At 45.0% G+C, this 10,605-nt stretch overlaps 1 long non-coding RNA gene across 1 annotated transcript; it reads right to left on the reverse strand.

The window, feature by feature from the left end:
- Positions 1 to 1,571: 1,571 nt before the first annotated feature.
- LOC119937809 lies at positions 1,572 to 2,435 on the reverse strand. Its single transcript, XR_005454218.1, has 2 exons — positions 2,243 to 2,435; positions 1,572 to 1,794 (listed from the first exon to the last, which is right to left on the reverse strand). It is a non-coding gene; the product is annotated as an uncharacterized LOC119937809 (long non-coding RNA).
- Between the last annotated feature and the right edge of the window lie 8,170 nt (positions 2,436 to 10,605).

Genomic DNA, 10,605 nt, shown 5'->3' on the forward strand with positions numbered 1-10,605 from the left:
TGAACCGAGTGCTTGGGGGGAGTACAGTACAGCAGAATTAGGAGACATGTTCCCTGCCCATAACGAGCTTACACTCTAGAGGAGGAGAGACAGTACTATGAATAAATAATTTATAATATTTAATTTAAAGCTATATGCCAAAGTGCTATGGGGTTGGGGGAAATATCAGGTGTCCAAAAACCACAGATTGAAGTGCGTGGAAAATGCAGAAGGGAGTGCCAGCCGGAGAAAAGACGGCTTAATCGGGGAAGGCTTCTTGGAGATGCCATCTTAATACGGTAACGCTTTGAAGGTGGAGAGTGGTGGTGTGGTATATATGGTTGTGGGGGGAAAGTTCCAGGCTAGGGGGATGACCTAGGAAAGGGGTCTTGGGCGAGATGGACCGAGGCACAGGGAGTAAAGGAGCAGAGTCTGCCGGCTGGGCTGTAGTAGGAGATTAGTGAGGTGAGTTAGGGTGGGGTGAAGCCGAGTGCTCTGTTTTATGCGGCATTGGAAGGGTAGCCATTGAAGGTTCCTGAGGAGTGGGGTGACATAAACTGAGCATTTTTGTTGATAAATGATTCGTGCAGCAGAGTGAAGCATAGATAGGAGTGCAGAGAGGCAGGAGGCCGAGAGGTTAGTGAGGAGGCAGTTGAGGAGGAGGAGACGGGATAGCACTTATGTACATATCTGTAATTTTATTTGTATTGATGTCTGTCTCCCCCACTCTAGACTGTAAACTTGTTGTGGGCTGGGATTGTGACTGTTTATTGTGGTATCTGCCGAGCACTTAGTACGGTGCTCTGCGCACAGTAAGGGCTCAATACATACAATTGAATGAATAAATGCTTGAGCCAGCATGGTAGCAGTTTGGATGGAGAAGAAAGGGTAGATTTTAACAATGGTGTGAAGGTAGAACCGAGAAGACTTGGTGACAGATTGAATGGATGACCCTGACATCCCCTCTCCCTGAATTCTGTTGTTCTCAGCCCTAGCCATGACTTCAGAAATTTGGGTCCGTTCCACCTATCCTAGGCTGTCACACCCTTCTGGGATTCTGAGCGTCTCTGGAGTCAAAAATCAAACTCTGCTGGGGCCTGGATTTTGGCTAGCCGCGTTTAGCTGCGTGAGTGCAAGGGGAGAGGCAATGAACTGGGAGAGGAGGAGGATCTAGGGCGATGGATAAAGCTTTAGTTTTAACAGGGCAGAATGAAGTGGCAGAAGTCAGGTTGGTGCCTGGATTTCCTGCAGTCGCATTCAGAACTGTCTCTATATGTTCCCAACTTGTACTTCCCAAGCGCTTAGTACAGTGCTCTGCACACAGTAAGCGCTCAATAAATACAATTGTTTGATCGATTGATAGGTCGGAAGTCGGTGGGATGGACCCAGATTTGAGAGGCCACGGGCTGGGATTGACAACAGGATTCTGGGAGAGGGGATGTGGATAGTGTCAGGCCAGAATACGGTCAGATAGTGGCGGGTTAGAGATGGGGCCCCGCAGGTGGGGAGGTTAGAGCCGAACCCTCCCCACGCCCGAAACCATCCGTCCCTACCCCAGGCCTTTGGTTTTATTTGCACAAGACATCAAAAAACATAATGCATTTTTCTGATTTATTTGCATTTTACAGGCTTACAGACAGGTCTTGGCTTTGCTCCACAAAGAGATGGATCGTGGATCGTGAAGTCACCGCTCTGGGACGACGCGCAGTGTTGCTTTTGGTGGCTTCTGGTCGTCGTTCTCAGCCAAGACGAAGGAAGGTACCGGAAATTATCTTTTTTTCCGGTAGTAGTAAGTCGTCGACACCAGAAAGGATGCTGTAAGTAGAAAAATATTTTTGAATAATAATAATAATAATAATAATAATGATAGCATTTATTAAGCGCTTACTATGTGCAAAGCACTGTTCTAAGCGCTGGGGAGGTTACAAGGTGATCAGGTTGTCCCTCGGGGGGCTCACAGTCTTAATCCCCATTTTACATATAAGGTAACTGGGGCCCAGAGAAGTTAAGTGACTTGCCCAAAGTCACACAGCTGGCTATTGGCAGAGCCGGGATTTGAACCCACAACCTCTGACTCCAAAGCCCGGGCTCTTTCCCCTGAGCCACGCTGCTTCTGCCACGTAGAGTAACTTAACATTCTGTTCCCTTTGTCAGAATTACCTCTACGTTCTGAATAAGACTCCTATGGAGAGGCATAGAAAGTCATGTCTAATGGCTAACTAAAACCCCTGCAGCAAACAGAAAGAGCAAAATGTCCTCTTACATTTCTTTCCTCTCCTCCTCCTCCTTCTCCTCCTCTTCTTGCTTCGTTTTCTTCTGCCCCTTGGGGTTCTTCTGCATGGGCGGCAGCAGGCTTGTCTTGCTCTTGCCATGTTTCTCTTCGGTTCGAGGTTACCTAGAGGGGAAGGGTTACTGCCCCATGGAAGGAGAAGTGCCGGCCTGTCTACCTGGACGGTGTTTACCCAAGGCTGAGGGGGAGTCCGGCCGGCTGCCCCTTTATAAAGGTTGGGTGACCCTGACATCACAGAAGAGCCGTGCCCTCCCACCCCCCTCCTACCCCTCACCCCCACCCCCGGGACCCTCTGGGTTCACCCTTTGTTTGGAAACAAGGTCCTTTGTGTTTCTAGGGGACTGACCATTTGCACTGGGCCTCAGGGTACGCCTTCTCACCCAACGGGTGATTCCTACCGAACCATCAAAAAACCATCAATTCCATTGACTGCGATCCCTAGGGAGTCAAAGGAAAAATATTACCAGTTTTAATAATCTCTGGAATCTTCCACCCAAGAACAGTGGACAAGTTTCTGGGTCAGAGACTCAGGGTGGCACTTCAGTCAATCGACCAGTGGTATTTATGGAGTGCTTCAGTGTGCACAGCACCGTACTAGGCGCTTGGGAGAGTACAAGTTGCTAGACATGTTCCCTGTCCTCAAGGAAATTACAGCCTTGAACTTTCTAGGCCAGGCTGCTTGCCTTTTCCCCACGGGGCACTGTTGATGGGAATAGAGGGGCAATAAGTTTGGGAGGTTTCCACAGCAGTGACCACTGCCGTGACCTCCCTGGCTCAAGGTCAGGGGCAGCTCAAGAGGCTTCTGGGGAATTCATTCATTCATTCAATCGTATTTATTGAGCGCTTACTGTGTGCAGAGTACTGTACTAAGTGCTTGGGAAGTACAAGTTGGCAACAAATAGCGACGGTCCCTACCCAACAGTGGGCTCACAGTCTAGAAGGGGGAGACAGAGAACAAAACCAAACATATTAACAAAATAAAATAAATAGAATAAATATGTACAAGTAAAATAGAGTTAACAAATATGTACAAACATATATACAGGTGCTGTGGGGAGAGGAAGGAGGTAAGGCGGAGGGGATGGGGAGGGGGGAGGAGGGGAAGAGGAAGGAGGGGGTTGAGTCTTGGAAGGCCTCATGTAGGAGGTGAGCTCTCAGTAGGGCTTTGAAGGGAGGAAGAGAGCTAGCTCGGTGGATGTGCGGAGGGAGGGCATTCCGGGCCAGAGGGAGGACGTGGGCTGGGGGTCGACGGCGGGACGGGCGAGAACGAGGCATGGGGAGAAGATTAGCGGCAGAGGAGCGGAGGGCGCGGGCTGGGCTGGAGAAGGAGAGAAGGGAGGTGAGGTAGGAGGGGGCGAGGGGATGGATGGACAGCCTTGAAGCTGACAGTGAGAAGTTTTTGCTTGATTCTTCAGGACTTAGTACAATGTTCTGGTAGTAATGGTAGTAGAGTTAGTATGTGCTGAGTCACCACTTGATACAATGTACTATATGCTAGATGCCCACAAAGCACTTATATTCTCATGGGGGAGACAAGGATGCTGAGGATGGCCATAAATAAGTTCCTAAGTGCTAGCTGGCAGCAGAGGTGGGATTGTAGGAGGGCTTTGAATACTGTAAAAATTGGTCAGTTGGATTTGGGAAGGGCGAGGAGTTCAAAGCCTGGGGAACAATGGGAGTTAGGGGACGGAAGTGGGAGAAAAGAACAAGGAACAACTAGGTTGGCTTGGGAGGAGCAAACCAAGTGGGTTGGGGAATAGTATCTGCTAAGCACTTAATCTGAGCCAAACACTGCACTAAGTGCTGAGGTAGGTACAAGATAATTAGGGAATATGATCAGTGGTCTGTTACATAGGGGGTCCTGGGGAGTGTGCTCGGCCACAATGCAGGATTGTCATAAATCACCCTGCACCCAATCAGAGTCATACTGACTTTGCTAACTGTATTCAACTGCCTGAGATCCTCTAGTTGTCTGATGCCAGTGCAGCATTATCCTTGTTTAAAATGTCACTCTGGTGGATTCATTTTACAAGGGAGAAATTAAGATAATTTTGACCCTTTTCCATCTTCCTGCCTCTGGCTACTAAGTGAACTAGGAAATATTTAGTAGTGATTCCCCAACCTTGGAGTCCCCCCAAATCTATTTTTCATGTTTGGACTACAGCTTTCACCCCACTGAAGGGCAGCGTTATTAATCAAATTATTGTTTTTTTTGTGCTATGATTGAACATTTTTGATTGTAGAGATAAATTTGAAACAATGAGCCTAATTATCCCTGTGCCTAAATTGACTCCCAAGTTACAAGTTAGACACTTTGGAAGGAACATCAAAAAAATCAGTCTGTGGTATTTATTGAGCACTTCCAGTGTGCAGGCACTGTACTACGTGTTGGGAGAATACAATACAAAAGAGTTAGTAGACATGTTCCCTGCTCATAAGGAGTTTCCAGCCTAGAGAAGAAGACCGAGAATAAAAGAAATTACAGATATATGCTGTGGGGTGATTATCAAGTGCTTAAATGGTTCAGGTCCAAGTGCATGAGTGACGTAGAAGGGAGAGAGGGGGTACTGTGGGGAAGGTGAGGGCTTAGGCAAGACAGGCCTCTTTGGAGAGATGTGATTTTTAATAGGGCTTTCAAGTCCCTTCTCTCCTTCTCCAGCCCAGCCCACACCCTCCGCTCCTCTGCCTCTAATCTCCTCACCGTTAGGCCTTGTTCTCGCCTGTCCCGCCGTCGACCCCCGGCCCACGTCCACCCCCTGCCCTGGAATGCCCTCCCTCCGCACATCCACCAAGCTAGCTCTCTTCCTCCCTTCAAGGCCCTACTGGGAGCTCACCTCCTCCAAGAGCCTTCCCGCACTGAGCCCCCTCTCCCCCTCTTCCCCATCCCCCCTGGCCTTACCCCATTCCCCTCCCCACAGCACGTGTATATATGTTTGTACGTATTTATTACTCTATTTTATTTGTACATATTTATTCTATTTATTTTATTTTGTTAATATGTTTTGTTTGGGTAGGGACCATCTCTGTGTGTTGCCAAATTGTACTTCCCAAGCGCTTAGTACTGTGCTCTGCACACAGTAAGCGCTCAGTAGATACGATTGAATGAAAGTGGTGGTCTGCCATATACAAAGTTGGAGGGAATTTCAGGTCAGAGGGAGGATGTGGACGAGGGTTTGAGTCCTTCTCCTTCAGCTTAGCAGGACCTCAAAGCTAAGTCAGTTTGATTCCTTCCTCCTTCAGTTTAGCAGGACCTCAAAGCTAAGTCAGTTTGATTCCTTCCTCCTTCAGTTTAGCAGGACCTCAAAGCTTAGTCAGTTTGATTCCTTCCTCCTCCAGGTTAGCAGGGCCTCAAAGCTAAGTCAGTTTGATTCCTTCCTCCTCCAGTTTAGCAGGGCCTCAAAGCTGTCAGTTTGATTCCTTCCTCCTCCAGTGTAGCAGGGCCTCAAAGCTGTCAGTTTGATTCCTTCCTCCTCCAGTGTAGCAGGACCAGAAAGGTAAGTCAGTTTGATTCCTTCCTCCTCCAGTTTAGCAGGACCAGAAAGGTAAGTCAGTTTGATTCCTTCCTCCTCCAGGTTTAGCAGGACCAGAAAGGTGTAAGTCAGTTTGATTCCTTCCTCCTCCAGGTTTAGCAGGACCAGAAAGGTAGAAGTCAGTTTGATTCCTTCCTCCTCCAGGTTTAGCAGGACCAGAAAGGTAAGTCAGTCAGTTTGATTCCTTCCTCCTCCAGGTTTAGCAGGACCAGAAAGGTAGAAGTCAGTTTGATTCCTTCCTCCTCCAGGTTTAGCAGGACCAGAAAGGTAAGTAAGTCAGTTTGATTCCTTCCTCCTCCAGTTCAGCAGGCCCTCAAAGCTGTCAGTTTGATTCCTTCCTCCTCCAATTTAGCAGCATCTCAGAGCTAAGTCAGTTTGATTCCTTCCTTCTCCAATTTAGCAGCATCTCAAAGCTAAGTCAGTTTGATTCCTTCCTTCTCCAATTTAGCAGCATCTCAAAGCTAAGTCAGTTTGATTCCTTCCTTCTCCAATTTAGCAGCGTCTCAAAGCTAAGTCAGTTTGATTCCTTTCTCCTCTAATTTAACAGGACCTCAAAACTAAGTCAGTTTGATTCCTTTCTCCTCTAATTTAACAGGACCTCAAAACTAAATCAGTTTTATCCCTCCCTGCTTCAGTATAGCAAGACCTCAAAGCCAAGCCAGTTTATGCCTTCCCTTCCAGTTTAGCACGACCTCTAAACCAAGTCAGTTTTATTCCTTACTCCTCCAGTTAAGCAAAATTCTCAAAGCTAAGTGAGATTCCTTTATTCTCCAGTTTAGTAGGACCTAAATTTAAAATTATTAAATTTTTATAGGTTAAATAGGTGAAATTTTTAATATAAAATTATATTAAATTTTCCAGTTTATGCCTTCCCTTTCCAGATTAGCAAGACCTAAAAGCCAAGTCAGTTTTATTCCTTACTCCTCCCGTTAAGCAAAATTCTCAAAGCTAAGTGAGATTCCTTTATTCTCCAGTTTAGTAGGACCTAAATTTAAAATTATTAAATTTTTATAGGTTAAATAGGTGAAATTTTTAATATAAAATTATATTAAATTTTCCAGTTCATGCCTGCCTTTTCCAGATTAGCAAAACCTCAAAGCCAAGTCAGTTTTATTCCTTACTCCTCCAGTTAAGCAAAATTCTCAAAGCTAAGTGAGATTCCTTATTCTCCAGTTTAGTAGGACCCAAATTTAAAATTATTAAATTTTTATAGGTGAATTTTTAATATAAAATTATATTAAATTTTCCAGATTAGCACGACCTCAAAGCCAAGTCAGTTTTATTCCTTTCTCCTCCAGTTAAACAAAATTCTCAAAGCTAAGTGAGATTCCTTTATTCTCCAGTTTAGCAGGACCAAAATTTAAAATTATTAAATTTTTATAGGTGAATTTTTAATATAAAATTATATTAAAATTTCCAGATTAGCACTCCCTCAAAGCCAAGTCAGTTTTATTCCTTTCTCCTCCAGTTAAACAAAATTCTCAAAGCTAAGTGAGATTCCTTTATTCTCCAGTTTAGCAGGACCAAAATTTAAAATTATTAAAATTTTTATAGGTAAAAAACTGGTAACATAACTTAATATTCTCCTCCTCTAGTTTGGCAGGACCTCAAAGCTAAATTTAATTTTAGGCCTTCCTCCTCCACTTTAGCACCACCTAAAAATTTAGTTAGGGTTCATTCCTTCCTCCTCCAGCTTGGCGGGACCTCCTGGGTAAGGCAGTTGAGGACATAGACCATCGTCTCTTCCTCCTAGGGAGGAGTTCGTTTTGGGCAACTCCTTTTCCCTAGGAGCGAGAGATGGTGGGAGGCCTCAACTGCCTTACCCAGGAGGGCCCGCTCAGCTGGAGGAGGAAGGAATGAAGAGGTCCTTTATTGGGTAGTTAGGGAAAGAAGAGATAAGGGCGTGTTAGTGAGCTCTGCTGAGGGAGGAGCCCTCCGTAGCACAGGAGGCAAGATGGCAGGCTACAGTGCCCGAGGTTGGTGGTTCAAATCCCACCTCGGGGTGGTCGCCATAAGAAATTCAACTTTTTAAGTAAATTAAAACTAGGCAATGAGACAAAGAGAGTGTTGTGTTTGTTTTTGCTCTCTTGTCTTTAAATCTAAGTTAACTTCAGTTTTTCCTCCTCCACTTTAGCAGGACCTCAAAGCTGAGAAGCTGAGTCAGTCTGTTTTTTTTTTTTTATTTCCTCCTCCAATTTAGCAGGACCTTAAAGTATTAGTTTTTGATTCCTACCTCCTCCAATTTAGATCTTAAAGAAATATTAGTTTGATTCCTACCTCCTCCAATTTAGCAAGACCTCAAAGAAATATTAGTTTGATTCCTTCCTCCTCCACTTTAGCAGGACCACAAAGCTAAGTCAGTTTGATTCCTTCCTCCTCCAGTTTTGCATTGCCTAAACACTAAGAGACCTCTGAGGCCTTGGAGGAGAAAGGAACAAAACTGAGTTTTATTCCTTCCTCCTCCATTTTAGCAGGACTTTAAAGAAATATTAGTTTTATTCCTACCTCCTCCAATTTAGCAAGACCTTAAAGAAATATTAGTTTTAATCGTACCTCCTTCAATTTAGCAACCCCTCAAAGAAGTTTTAGTTTTATTCCTTCCTCCTCCAATTTAGCAGGACCACAAAGCTAAGTCAGTTTGATTCCTTCCTCCTCCAGTTTTGCATTGCCTAAACACCATGAGACCTCTGAGGCCTTGGAGGAGAAAGGAACAAAACTGACAGTTTTATTCCTTCCTCCTCCATTTTAGCAGGACCTTAAAGAAATATTAGTTTTATTCCTACCTCCTCCAATTTAGCAAGACCTTAAAGAAATATTAGTTTTATTCCTACCTCCTCCAATTTAGCGAGACCTTAAATATTAGTTTTATTCGTACCTCCTTCAATTTAGCAAGACCTTAAAGAAGTTTTAGTTTTATTCCTTCCTCCTCCAATTTAGCAGGACCACAACGTTAAGTCAGTTTGATTCCTTCCTCCTCTACTTTTGCATTGCCTAAACACCAAGAGACCTCTGAGGCCTTGGAGGAGAAAGGAACAAAACTGCCAGTTTTATTCCTTCCTCCTCCACTTTACCAGCACCTCAAAACCAAGTGAGTTTTATTCCTTCCTCTTTCAGTTTAGCAGTACCTCAAAGTTAAGTCAGTTTGATTCCTTCCTCCTCCAGTTTTGCATTGCCTAAACACCAAGACACCTCTAAGACCTTGGAGGAGAAAGGAACAAAACTGCCAGTTTTATTCCTTCCTCCTCCATTTTACCAACACCTCAAAACCAAGTAAGTTTTATTCCTTCCTCCTCCATTTTACCAGCACCTCAAAACCAAGTTTTATTCCTTCCTCCTTCAGTTTACCAGCACCTCAAAACCGAGTTTTATTCCTTCCTCCTCCAGTTTAGCAGCACCTCAAAGTCAGTTTGATTCCTTCCTCCTCCAGTTTTGCATTACCTAAACACCAAGACACCTCTAAAACCTTGGAGGAGAAAGGAACAAAACTGACAGTTTTACTCCTTCCTCCTCCATTTTACCAGCACCTCAAAACCAAGTGAGTTTTATTCCTTCCTCCTCCAATTTTGCATTGCCTAAACACCAAGACACCTCTAAGACCTTGGAGGAGAAAGGAACAAAACTGACAGTTTTATTCCTTCCTCCTCCATTTTAGCAGCACCTCAAAGCTAAACCAGTTTTAGGCTTTCCTCCTACAGGACCTCAAAGCTAAGTCAGCTGCAAAGTCCTGGTACCCTAGAGGAGGAAGTAAAGAAACCACCTGGGATTTGAAACCCTGAGAAGCTGGAGGAGAAAGAAGAGAAAGAAGAAGAAGAAACCAACCTGCCTGCCTGAGAGGTGCTGCTAAACTGAAAGAGGAAGGAAGGAAGGAAGGAAGGGAGTGAGGTGAATTTATACGTCCCTCCTCCAAGTGGGCTGGATCTCAAAGCTAAATCAGCTGTGAAGTCTCATTAACCTTTAGGAGGAGAGAGTGAAACTAACATTACCTGTTGTGAGGTTCTGCTGAATTGGAGGAAGGAATCAAACTGACCCAGCTGATTTAGCTTGGAGGTCCTGCTCCATTGGAGCTTAGCAGGACCTCCAAGCTAAATCAGCTGTGAGAAAGGGCTACGCTGAGGGCAGAAGGAATGAAACTGAAAATAAAACTATTTTATTCCTTCCTCTTCCAGTTTAGCTGCACCGCAAAGCTAAAATCAATCGATCGTATTTATTGAGCGCTTACTGTGTGCAGAGCACTGTACTAAGCGCTTGGGAACTACAAGTTGGCAACATAAAGTCCTAAAGGTCAGCCCTGAGGTCTTGATCAACTGGAGGAGGAAGGAATAATCCTGATTAAGCTTGGAGGAACTCAGGGTTTGGCCAGAAGTTGACGGCTAAATTAATTTTATTCCTTCCTCCTCCAGCTTAGCCAGACCTCCTGGATAAGTCAGTTGAGGATGTATACCATCATCCCTTCTTTCGAGGAGGAGGAGATGGTGTGAGTCCTCAACTGATTGATCTACCAGGTCCTGCTAAAACTGGAGAAAGAAGGAATACCAGGTGTTCCGTATTAATCATTTTTGTGCAACTAAACCCAAAGCTATGCTAGGGGAGGAGTCGGGAGGAGGAAAGGCCGAGGGGTGCAGGAGGGAAGAGCCTGGCCACCAGAGCCAGAGGTTGGGGATTGTAATCCCACCTTGGGCTTCTGGCTGTGGAAGAATCAAACTTTGGGGGGGAAATTAAAATGGAGTGCTACGTCTGTCCTTGCTCTTTATCTCTCTGCTGTGAGAAAGGAAAAAGGAAAAAACTCCTAGCAAAGACTTACTTGGA

This window comes from Tachyglossus aculeatus, chromosome 15 (assembly GCF_015852505.1).
Source record: "Tachyglossus aculeatus isolate mTacAcu1 chromosome 15, mTacAcu1.pri, whole genome shotgun sequence".
Lineage (NCBI taxonomy): Eukaryota > Metazoa > Chordata > Mammalia > Monotremata > Tachyglossidae > Tachyglossus > Tachyglossus aculeatus.